The following is a 12,203-nucleotide window of genomic DNA, read 5'->3' as shown; positions in this document are numbered from 1 at the left end:
AGTCCATGTGGTGTAGATACACACACACTGCTGTTAGGGAGGGTCGGGAGGGAGTTCCAGGATTTTGACTCAGTGACAGTGAAGGTTACCAAGTCAGGATGGTGTGTGGCTTGGAGGGGAACTTCCAGGTAGTGGTATTCCCATGTATCTGCTGCCCTTGTACTTATAGATGGTACTGATCATGGGTTTGGAAGGTGCTGTCTAAGGAGCCTTGGTGTGTTCCCGCAGTACATCATGTAGATGGTACGCACTGCATCCACTGTGCATCGTGGGTGGAGGGAGGGAATGTTTGTGAACGGGGTGCCGATCAAGCTGGCTAAAAGCCAGGGACTGAAATGATTGGCCTCCAACAATCACAACCATTTCCCTTTTTGTGAGTTATAACTCCAACCACTGCAGAGTTTTCCCCCTGATTCCCATTGACTCCAGTTTTGCTCAGGCTCCTTGATACCAAATTCAACCAAATGCGGCCTTGATGTCAAGGTCATTCACTCTCACCTGACCTCTGGAGTTTAGGTCTTTTATCCATGTTTGAACCAAGGCTGGAATGAGGTCAGGAGCTGAGTGGCCCTGGCGGAACCCAAAATGAGCTTCTGTGAGCAGGTTACTGCGAAGCAAGTGCCAAATCATAGCACTGATGATGATCCCTTACAGAACTTTACTGATGATCGAAGTGGACTGATAGGGTGGTAGTTGGCCGGGTTGGGTTGGTCATGCTTTATGTATACACGACATATCTGGGCAATTTTCCACATTGTTGGGTAGATGCCAATATTGTGCTGGAACAGCCTGGCTAGGAGCACGGCAAGTTCTGGAGCACAAGTCTTCACTAATATTGCTGGAATTTTGTCAGGGCCCATTGCCTTTGCAGCATCCCGAACCTTTGGCCATGTGGAGTGAATTGAATTGGCTGAAGACCAGCACCTGTGATGCTGGGAGCCTCTGAAGGAGGCCGAGATGGATCATCCGATTGGCATTTCTGGCTGAAGATTGTAGCAAATGCTTTAGCCTTACATTTTGCACTAATGTTCTGGGCTCCCCCATCATTGAGGATGGGAATATTTGTGGAGTTGTTTAATTGTCTACCACCATTCACGAGTGGATGTGGCAAGACTATAGAGCTCAGATCTGATCCATTGGTTGTGGGATCGCTTGGCTCTGCCTACACTTGAGTGCTAAGCAGCATAAGCAGCAAGTAGTCCTGTGTTGTAGCTTCACACCTTGTTTTTAGGTATGCCTGATGCTGCTCCTGGCATGCCCCTCCTGCACTCTTCACTGAACCAGGGTTGATCCCCTGTCTTGGTGGCAATGACTGGGGGATGTGCCAAGCCATGAGGTCACAGATTATGGTCAAGTACAATTCTGCTGCTGCTGCTGCTGATGGCCCACAGTGCCTCATGGTTGCCCAGTCTTGACTTGCTAGATCTGTTCAAAATGTATCCCATTTAGCACGGTGGTAGTGCCACACAGCACGATGGAGAGCATTCTCAATGTGAAGACGGGACTTCATCTCCACAAGGACTGTGTGGTGGTCATCAGTACCGATGCTGTCATGGATAGATACATCCACGGCAGGCAGTTTGGTGAGGATGTGGTCAAGCGTGTATTTCCTTCTTGTTGGTTCCCTCATCAGCTGCCACAGACCCAGTCTCGCAGCTATGTCCTTTAAGACTCGACCACTTGGTCAGTAGTGGTGCTACCGAGCCGCTTTTGGTGATGGACAATGAAGTCCCACACCCAGAGTACATTCTGCACCCTTGCCACCCTTAGTGCTTCCTCAACATAGAGGAGTACTGATGCATCGGCTGTGAGTGGACGGTGCGTGGTAGTCAGCAAGAGGTTTTCCTGTCCATCTTTGACCTAATGCCATGAGACTTCATGGGGTCCAGAGTCGATGTTGATGACAGGACAACTCTCTCCTGACTGTATACCACTGTGCCGCCTGGTCTGTTCTGCCGGTGGGACAGGATGTATCCAGGGGTGGTGATGGTGGTGTCTGGGACATTGTCTGTAAGGTATGATTCTGAGAGTATGTCAGGCTGTTGCTTGACTAGTCTGCAAGCCCCTAAATGTGCTGGGTTTGCCATTGTAGTTTCTGGTGCCAAGGTCGATGCTAGGTGGTCCATCCAATTTCATTTTATGACAGTCAACAATGGTCATCATGAAATTCCAGGTTTTTATTGATTTCAAATTCTGCCATGGTGAGATTCAGACCAGGGTCCCCAGAGCATTACACTGTGTTTCTGGATTACTAGTCCAGCGACACTACTGCTACGCCACCACCTCAATTGGATAGGTCCAAGCAATGCGAGGGCAGCATTGGTTTGGGCAGTTACAGTACTCTGCAAAAAACTGTGTTTGTTTTCACTGAAGCTGTCAGACCTGCTTTGTATACTCCACATTTTTCCTTTTAGTTTCCAATTTCCAGCACTGCCAGTTTTATTCCCAACCCATTTAAAAATTGCAATCAATGAGAAAGAGAAAATCCCAGGGCCAACAAGGGGTAAAATATCTCTTAGAAAATTCCTCTGATTCCCCCCCTCAGGTCACTGAAACCAGCCAAACTGGTCACATGAACCAAGGATTACAAGGATTTATAAAGGCAATTACATTTTGTATTATTGGTTTCTGTCCTCAGGAGGAACTTGTCCAGTTCCCTCAAAGTATTCGGAGAGTCAGCACCTACCATACCAATAGTATTATATTCTAGAGCCACCCTCCTCCATGAGAAAAGACATATCACCTAGTATCCAATCTATTCCGACTCTCTCATTGTAAATTTACTGATTCCACACTTGAGCTGCGCTCAAAAGGCGTATTGTCAAAGAATCGGTGCAGAGATTCGAACATTTCAAACACGGATAAGTGAGCATTGCTCACACGATGGGCGAGGCAGAATACAAAGTACAAGCGTGGGTAAGTGAAAACGCAAACAAGGGAGTCGTGAAGGTGGGACTTTACTGTATACATAGGGCAGTAGAGAGGACTTTAAACTAAATAGCGGTGGCAAGGGACCAAGTGTGGGAAGATGTGATAAGATGTGAGAAGGCAAGTAAGAGAGCAAGGAAGCAATAAGAGATGTGATAATTAGAGTGTGGCAGGGAGGGCCAGAGTGTACAAACTTAATCAGTGTGCCAGCAGATAAGGCCAGAGATAGCGAAAATGGTATAAAGACAGAGTTAAAGGCTCTGGATGGAATTTTCCGCCCCACAGTAGCAGGTATGGGACTGGAAAATGCAGCAAGCCATTAAATCAATTGGCATTGGCGGGACTGGAAGATCCCACTGAAGGGAAGGGCCAGATATATGAATGCACGTAGCATTCATAACAAAACATATGAATAGAAATAAATATGTATAATCCGATATCCATGAGAAGCATGGCTGTATTATGACAAAGGCTGGTGCCTGAATATTCAAAGGCTGGGGCTTGAATATTCAATAGTACATGACACTTTGGAAGGACAGGAAGCTAGAGGAAGGTGGAGGGGAAGCTCTGTTAATTTAAGATGACATTAGTACAATACAGAGAGATGACCTTAGCTCTGGGGATCAAGATGTAGAATCAGTTGGGTAGAGATAAGAAATACTAAAGGTGGGAAGTCACTTGTGGGAGAGTTTACAGGCCCCCAACAGTGACCGCACTGTAGGACAGAGCATCAGAAAGAAACAATGGGGGCTTGTGAGAAAGGTACGACAATAATCATGAGCGATTTTAATCTATATATAGATTAAGCAAATTAGGTTAGCAATGGTAGCCTGGAAGATGAGTTCACAGAGTGCTTTTGGGACAGTTTCTTAGAGTGGCATGTGCTAGACCCAACCAGAGAGCAGGCTATTCTAGGTCTGGTAATGTGCAAAGAGGCAGGCTTAATTTATGGCCTCGTGGTAAAGACGCCCAAGGTAGCAGTGATCATAACAATATTTAATTTCACATGCAGTTCAAGGGAGAGAAGAGTGACTTTGAGATTAGTGTTTTGAACTTAAATAAGGCCAATGATGAGAGTATGAAGACAAAGCTGGCTAAAGTGAATTAGGAAACTAGGTTACGGGATAAGTTAGCAGACGTACAGTGACAGACATTTAAGGAAATATTTTGTAACAGTGTCAGGAAAATATAATAATGTTATTGGAATTTATTGTAAAATAGTGGTATCTGTGTCTAAGACTGATAAACAAAGTAATTGCGGGTCTAAGCAATTGTGTGGTTTATATTGATGATCTAATTGTTTTCAGTCAGGCATCGGAGCAGCATTTACAGCATCTGGAAGAATTATTTACTCGACTACAAGAAGCTAATTTGGTGATGAATTTCTTCTCATCCATCTTCACTCAAGAGAATGAGGATGAAGGTATCGAACTCGGGAAGGGAGACTGCGAGGTTCTTGAACAAATTGATATAGGGAGTGACAAGGTATTGGAGGTGTTGGCAGGCTTATAAGTGGACATATCTCCAGGTCCAGAAGATTTGTGTCCCAGACTGCCGAGGGAGGTAAGGGTGGAGATCGCAGGGGCTCTCACCCAAATTTTTAATTCCTCTCTGGCCATGGGGGAGGTGCCAGAGGACTGGAGAATAGCTAACGTGGTTCCGCTATTCAAGAAGGGTTGTAGAGAGAAGGGTTGTACAGGCCAGTGAGTCTCACGTCAGTGGTAGGGATACTATTGGAGAAAATTCTGAAGGAGAGAATCTATCTCCACTTGGAGAGGGAAGGTTTGATCAGGGATAGTCAGCATGGCTTTGTCAGAGGGAGGTCATGCCTAACAAATTTGATTGAATTTTTTTGAGGAGGTGACCAGGTGTGTTGATGAAGCTAGTGCAGTTGATACAGTTTATATGGATTTCAGCAAAGCCTTTGACAAGGTCCCACATGGGAGATTTATAAAGAAGGCAAATGCACATGGGACACAGGGTAATTTGATGAGGTGGATTCAAAATTGGCTTAGTTGTCAGAGACAGAGGGTGATGACAGAAGGATGCTTTAGTGACTGGAAGCCAGTGTCCTGTGGCATACCACAGGAATCTGTGATGGGTCCTCTAATATTCATCATTTATATAAATGACATAGATGACTATGTGGGGGATAGGACTATTAATTTTGCCGATGACACAAAGATTGGCTGGGTGGTTAACAGTGCGGTTGAGTGTCTTGGGCTACAGGAAGATATAGGCAGGATGGTCAAATGGGCAGATAAGTGGCAGATGGAATTTAACCCTGAAAAGTGTGAGGTGATACACTTTGGAAGGAGTAATTTGACAAGGAAGTATTCAATGAACAGCATGACACTTGGAAGTTCTGAGGAACAAAGGGAACTTGGCGTATGTGTCCATAGATCTCTGAAGGTGGAGGGGCATGTTAGTGGGGTGGTGAAAAAGGCATATGGGACACTTGCCTTTATCAATCGAGGCATAGATTACAAAAGTAGGGAGGTCATGTTGGAGTTGTATAGAACCTTGGTGAGGCCACAGCTGGAGTACAGTGTGCAGTTCTGGTCACCACATTTTAGGAAAGATGTGATTGCACTGGAGGGGGTGCAGAGGAGATTCGTCAGGATGTTGCCTGGGATGAAACATTTAAGTTATGAAAAGAGGCTGGATAGACTTGGGTTGTTTTCATTGGAGAAGAGAAGACTGAGGGGCGACCTGATCGAGGTGTACAAGATTATGAGGGGCATGGACAAGGTGGATAGGGAGCAGCTATTCTCCTTAGTTGCAGGGTCAGTCACGAGGGGACATAAGTTCAATGTGAAGGGAGGTTTAGGGGGGATGTGAGGGAAAACTTTTTTACCCAGAGGGTGGTGACAGTCTGGAATGCGTCGCCTTGGAGGGTGGTGGAGGCGGGTTGCCTCACATTCTTTAAAAAGTACCTGGATGAGCACTTGGCACGTCATAACATTCAAGGCAATGGGCCAAGTGCTGGTAAATGGGATTAGATAGGTAGGTCAGGTGTTTCTCACGTGTCAGTGCAGACTCAATGGGCCGTAGGGCCTCTTCTGCACTGTGTGCTTCTGTGAATTTGGCTAAAAGTAAATTTGCAAAAGCTTAAGTTATGTATCTAGGCCATATCATTGGACCTGGTAAGGTGGCTCCGAGAGATGCGAAAGTCAAGGCTACCGTGGATTTCCCAGTGCCTATAACAAAGCGAAAAGTTTTGAGATTTCTGGGCATGAGTGGGTGTTACCAGAAACTTGTATCAAATTTTAGCCAAGTGGTTGCTCCACTGACTGAACTATTAAAAAAGAACAAGACGCTTCAATGAACACTGGAGTGTCACAAGTCATTCAATAGTTTGAAAACTGTATTAACTATGACACCAGTGTTTGCAGTACCTAATTATGCCAAGCGATTCAAGTTGGCTGTTGATGCAAGCAATAAAGTCATTGGGGCAGTACTGTCACAAGAGGACAATGGAATTGAAAAACCAAGAAGGTATCTTTCATGGAAGCTGAATGTGCAACAGAGAAGATATTCAATGATTGAAAAAGAACCTTTGAGGTGTTAGCATTGCAGCATTTTGAAATTTACGTTGCAAACAATTGACCAGAAACAATTGTTTATACAGATCATAATTCTTTGAAGTTTTTGACAAATTTGGTGACAAAAGCGCAAGGCTTTTCAGATGGAGTCTATTATTACAACCATTTAATCTACGTATTATACATATTGTTGGATGAGAAAATCTGTTTGCAGATGCATTATCAAGAGTTTGAAGCTTAAAGGAAAATTGGACATTTTTGCCTAGACACTGAACTGGAGTGATTTTGGTTGATACCAAGGACTTGTGTATATGTATTGTTATGTTAATGCATGCATCTGGTAATGTAATAGTGTAATAAGTATAGGAGATAGCATGAGATGGGTTATTTAAAAAAATGAAGCCGTCTTTTAGAATTATGACAGTTCATTTTTCGATAAGGAAGGGTATATCATGAATCTATTAATGTATATATTATTGGAAAATATTTTTCTTTTAAAATAGAGGTTTAGTCTATGGGTGAGTCTTAGTTGGATTAAAGCCAGTTAGTCTGGGTACTTTGATGTGCACTAGTTTTGAAATGTAAGAGAGATAGTGTGCATTTGCATTTTTTGAATACAGCATTCAAGAAGTGGGGTGAAAACTACTTCCTAACTAGCAGATACCAAGCAATATGTTTATATTACTAATAAAACTGGTGCTATGAAAGGGGTTTTATTGTAAAAGGTGGAGTTCAAAGAGGCTGGTGATACAATGAGAATTTACATTCAATGAGCGGTGCTGGGTATAACTTCAGCAGTTTTGTGTGTGCAGGGCAGAGGCAATTTAAGATTAAACCTGTAAGCCTACCACTGTATCCACAAGGAACCAAAGTGAAAGGAACCTTATTTTGAATTTGTAAGGTGAAAATGCTTTGCCTGGTGTCTTTGGTTAAGTCTATGTGTTGCTGTTGCCTTAATGGAGATTAGTTTGGGAATTTGTTAAAAGTTATGATAGTAGCAATTTGAAAACGTGTATATATATTTTAAACTGTGTAAATTAATAAAATGTTTAGTTTAGTTTATGTAAAACCTCAAGAACTGGTGGTCTGATCCCTGAATTTAGAGTCACATCTCAAACGTAACACTTAAAATTATAGATTACAACAGTTGTTTAAAGTTTCCCTCTGGAAATTTTAAAGAACTCAGCTTTATCAACTGCATCGGTCATAACGCAAGCCACCAACACCCAGCACCAAAATATGTGGGGGACTGACCACGTCCTGCATACCATGCAGTGAACAACTGACACAGAACAGATATGCCCTCCCACTCCCTGGACTAGGACCTGGATATGCATGCCAGGCACAGCCTTGTAACGTGGTGCACAATGGCCCGGGGCTGACTCTGCTTTCAGGCTCTGACTGGTTGCACCCCCCCCCCCCGCTCCCTCCGGCAGTCATGTGTCTCTGTCCACCCCTTCCTCAGTCACCACACATCACCAACCCCCGCGCAAGTCATGTGTCTCTGTCCTTCATTTCACCCCCCCGCATAACCCCCTGGGCTCTATTCAAGCCTCGCTCCCCCAAGTCAAGCATTTTTCTACAGCCCCTTCCCTTGCCTCTGTTTTGTCTCACCAAACTGCCTCCCCCTGCCCCATCAAACCTTTGCCTTCCAGCATCTCCCACTGCCTGCTTACTGATCTTGCCTGAGCATCCTTGGCAAGCAGCCACGAATGCAGTGCAATGAAAGGTAGGCGTGTGCTGCGTGCACAAATCTCATGGTCTATTTCATTCAGTTATCATTCACACAGGTCTAATTAGCCACTGGCATGGCCTGTTCACTTGGAGGGGGCACATGATTCCAGCGAGCTGGGTTTTTAATTAGAATTCATGATACTCAAATGCATTTCCTGAAATGGCGCTGCAGGCTACCCAACCTTCCATGAAACTCAGCAGCAGAAAATTGCAAACCCTTTTTATGATGGCAGGAAACAGACTTTTGGCCATACCCTGAATTTTCCTGGTCCACTGGCAGGCCCAGAAAATCCCGCCCTCAATTTCCAGGAGGAATTAGACAAGGTGCCATATCAAAGGTTACTATGCAAGATATGAGTTCATGGTGTAGAGGGTAACTTATTAGCATGGCTAGAGGAATGGTTAGCTAACAGGAAACAGAGAGAAGATTTAAACAGGTCACTTTTGGGTTGGCAAGATCTAACAAGCCACGGGATCAGTGCTGCAGCCTCAACTGTTTACAACCTATATTAGTGACTTGGATGATAGTACCAAATGTATGGTTGCTAAACTTGCTGATTACGCAAAGACAGGTAGGAAAATAAGTTGTCAAGAGGACATAAGGAGTCTGAAAAGAGAAAAAGATATGTTGCGTGTGGCCAAAAATTTGGCAGACGGCGTATAATGTGGAAAAATATGAACTTGTCCACTTTGGCAGGAGGAATAAAATAAAACAGCATATTATTTAAATGGGGATAGATTGCAGAACTCTTGAGGACCAGAGGGATCTAGCTGTCCTGGTACAAGAATCACAAAAAATTAGTATGCAAGCACAGCAAGTGATTAGGAAGGCAACTGGAATATTAACATTTACTGCAAGGGGAATAGAATGTAAAAGTAAGGATGTTTTGCTGCAGTTATATAGGGTATTAGTGAGACCACATCTAGATCATTTTGTATAGATCTGATCTCCTTATTTAAGAAAGGACACATGAACATACGAGTTAGGAGGAGTAGGCCACCTGGCCCCTCGAGCTTGCTCTGCCATTCAATAAGATCATGATTGATCTGAATGTAACCTCAACCCCACATTTCTTCCTAACCTCAATAATCTTTCACCACCTTGTTAATCAAGGGTCTGTCTAGCTCTGCCTCAAAAATATTCAAAGATGCTGCTTCCACTGCCTGTTGAGTAGGAAAGTTTCAAAGATTCACAACCCTCTGAGAGAAAAAATTTCTCATCTCAGTCTTAAATGAGCGACCCCTTATTTTTAAACAGTGACCCCTAGTTATAGATTCTCCAGAGGGAAAGGAAAGTCACCGTAGTCCCAGAGGACCATAGGCTCTTCTCTCATCATAGAGAGATGACAGGTGGTGAGTTTAACCTGAAGATTATCAAACCTCAGGCGAGGGGTGAGATTGAGATGACCTCATGGATGACCTCAGCCCGTACGTGAATTGAAGCTATAAAGTTGGCATCACTCTGCACCACAAACTAGCTGTCTAGCCAACTGAGCTAACTGACCTCCAGGTCCACCCTGTCAAGATCCCTTAGGATCTTAAAGGTTCCGATAAAGTTGCATCTTACTCTTCTAAATTCCAGTGGATACAAGCCTAATCTGTGCAGCTTTTCCTCTCAAGACAACCTACCCATTCCTGGCATTAGTCTAGTAAACCTTCTCATTTAAATCTTTCTTTAAATGAGATCAGTACTGTACACAATGTCCAGATGTGATCTCACCAATGCCCTACACAAATGAAGCATAACCTCCCTACTTTTGTAATCAATTCCCCTCACAATAAATGATAGCATTCTATTAGCTTTCCTAATTATCTGCTGTACTTGCATACTAACTTTTTGTGATTCATAAACTAGGACACCCAGATCCCACTGAATTTCAGAGCTCCTCAATCTCTCATCATTTAGATGATAAACTTATTTTTTAATCTTCTTGCCAAAATGAACAATTTCACATTTGCTCACATTATACTCCATTTGCCAGATCTTTGCCCATTCACTTAATCTATCTATGTCACTTTGTAGCCTCCTTACATCCACTTCACAATTTACTTTCCTACCCATCTTTGTGCTGTCAGCAAATTTAGCAACCATGCCTTCCATGCAACCAAGGCATTTATATAAATTGTAAAAAGTTGAGGCCCCAGCACTGATCCCTGTGGCACACCACTTGTCACATCCTGCCAACCAGAAAAAGACCCATTTATGCCAACTCTCTGCTTCCTGCTTTCCAGGACATAATTGCATTAGAAGCAGTTCAGAGAAGGTTTGAACATATGAACAAAGACCAGGAGTAGGCCATTCAGCCCTCAACCCTGCGCTGCTGTTTAATAACGTCATGGTTGATCTGATGGTAACCAGATATCTGCATCACCTACCCCCGATAACCTATCACTTCCTTGCTTACCAATAATCTATCTGCTTCTTCCTTAAAAATATTCAAAGACTCTACTTTCAACAACTTTTCAAGAAGAGTTCCAAGCACCCGTGACTCTCCGAGAGAAAATATTTTGCTTCATCTCTGTTTTAAATAGGCGACCCTTATTTTTAAATAGTGACCCTTAGTTCTAGATCCTCCCACAAGAGGAAACACATCCCTCCACATCCACCCTGTCAAGGCCCCTCAGGATCTTATACATTTCAATCAAGCCATTTCTTACTTTTCTAAACTCCAGCAGATACAAACCTAGTCTGTCCAACCTTTCCTCATAAAACAGCCCACCCATTCCAGGTATTAGTCTAGTAAACCTTCTCTGAACTGTTTCCAACACATTTACATCCTTCCTTAAATAAGGTGACCAATACCGTACAGAGTACTCGAAACATGGTCTCACTCGTGCCCTCTACAACTGAAACATAACCTCCCTACTTTTGTATTCAATTCCCCTCACAGTAAATGACAACATTATGTTTGCTTTCTTAATTACTTGCTGTACCTGCATATAACCCTTTTGTGATTCATGCACTAGAATACCCAGATCCCTTTGCACCTCAGAGCTCTGCAATCTCTCAGCATTTAGATAGTTTGCTTCTCTTTTATTCTTCCAGCCAAAATGGACAATTCCACATTTTCCCACATTACACTCCATTTGCCAGATCTTTGCCCACTCACTTTATCTATCTATATATTTTTGTAGTCTCCTTATGTCCTTTTCATAACTTACTTTCCTACCTATTTTTGTGTCATCAGCAAATTTGGCAACCATCCCTTCATCCAAATTATTTATATATATTGTAAACAGTTGAGGTTCCAGCACAGGTCATGTGGCAAACCTCTCATTACATCTTACCAAACTATTCTCTGCTTCCTGTTAGCCAGCCAATTTTCTGTCCATGCCAATATGTTACCCTCTATAGCATGAGCTTTTATTTTCTGCAATAACCTTTGATGTGGCACTTTATCAAATGCCTTCTGAAAATCTAAGTACAGTATATCCGCCAGTTCCCCTTTATCCACAGCAAATGTTACTTCCTCAAAGAACTCCAATTCCTGGAATGAGGGGGTTATCCTGTGAGTAAAGGTTGGACAGGTTAGGCTGCATCCATTGGGGTTTAGAAGAATAAGAGGCAATCTTATGAAAACATATATGATTCTGAAGGGACTTGACAGTGTGGTTATTTCCCCTTTTGGAAGAGTCTAGAACCAGAGGGACATAGCTTAAAATAAGAGATATTCCATTTAAGAGGGAGATGAGGATAAATCTTTCCTCAGAGGGTTGTGATTCTGTGGAACTCTCTTCCACAGAAAGTGGTGGAGACAGGGTCACTGAATATTTTTAAGACTGAGTTAGATTCTTGATTGACAAGGGACTCAAAGGGTATGGGGATAGGAAGGAAAGTGAAGTCAAAACTACAATCAGATGGGCCAGGATCTTATTGAATAGTGGAGTAGGCTCAAGTACCAAATGGGCTACTCCTGCTCCTAATGCACATGTATGTTCGCCAGGAAGAAACACTTCATGAATTGTGAATCGCAAGAAGCTGCTAGACAATTTGCA

The 12,203-nt window shown here is 43.2% G+C and overlaps 1 protein-coding gene across 1 annotated transcript in view; it reads right to left on the bottom strand.

Annotated features, from left to right (window-relative positions):
* Nucleotides 1-12,203, bottom strand: part of LOC121284432 (protein diaphanous homolog 3-like) — a 784,525-nt gene that overhangs the window by 258,246 nt on the left and 514,076 nt on the right. The window lies entirely within an intron of this gene.

The sequence above is a fragment of the Carcharodon carcharias genome, chromosome 11 (genome assembly GCF_017639515.1).
Source record: "Carcharodon carcharias isolate sCarCar2 chromosome 11, sCarCar2.pri, whole genome shotgun sequence".
NCBI classification, from domain to species: domain Eukaryota; kingdom Metazoa; phylum Chordata; class Chondrichthyes; order Lamniformes; family Lamnidae; genus Carcharodon; species Carcharodon carcharias.
The sequence above is the reverse complement of the archived record's forward strand: the minus strand, read 5'-3'. Positions and strand labels throughout refer to the sequence as shown.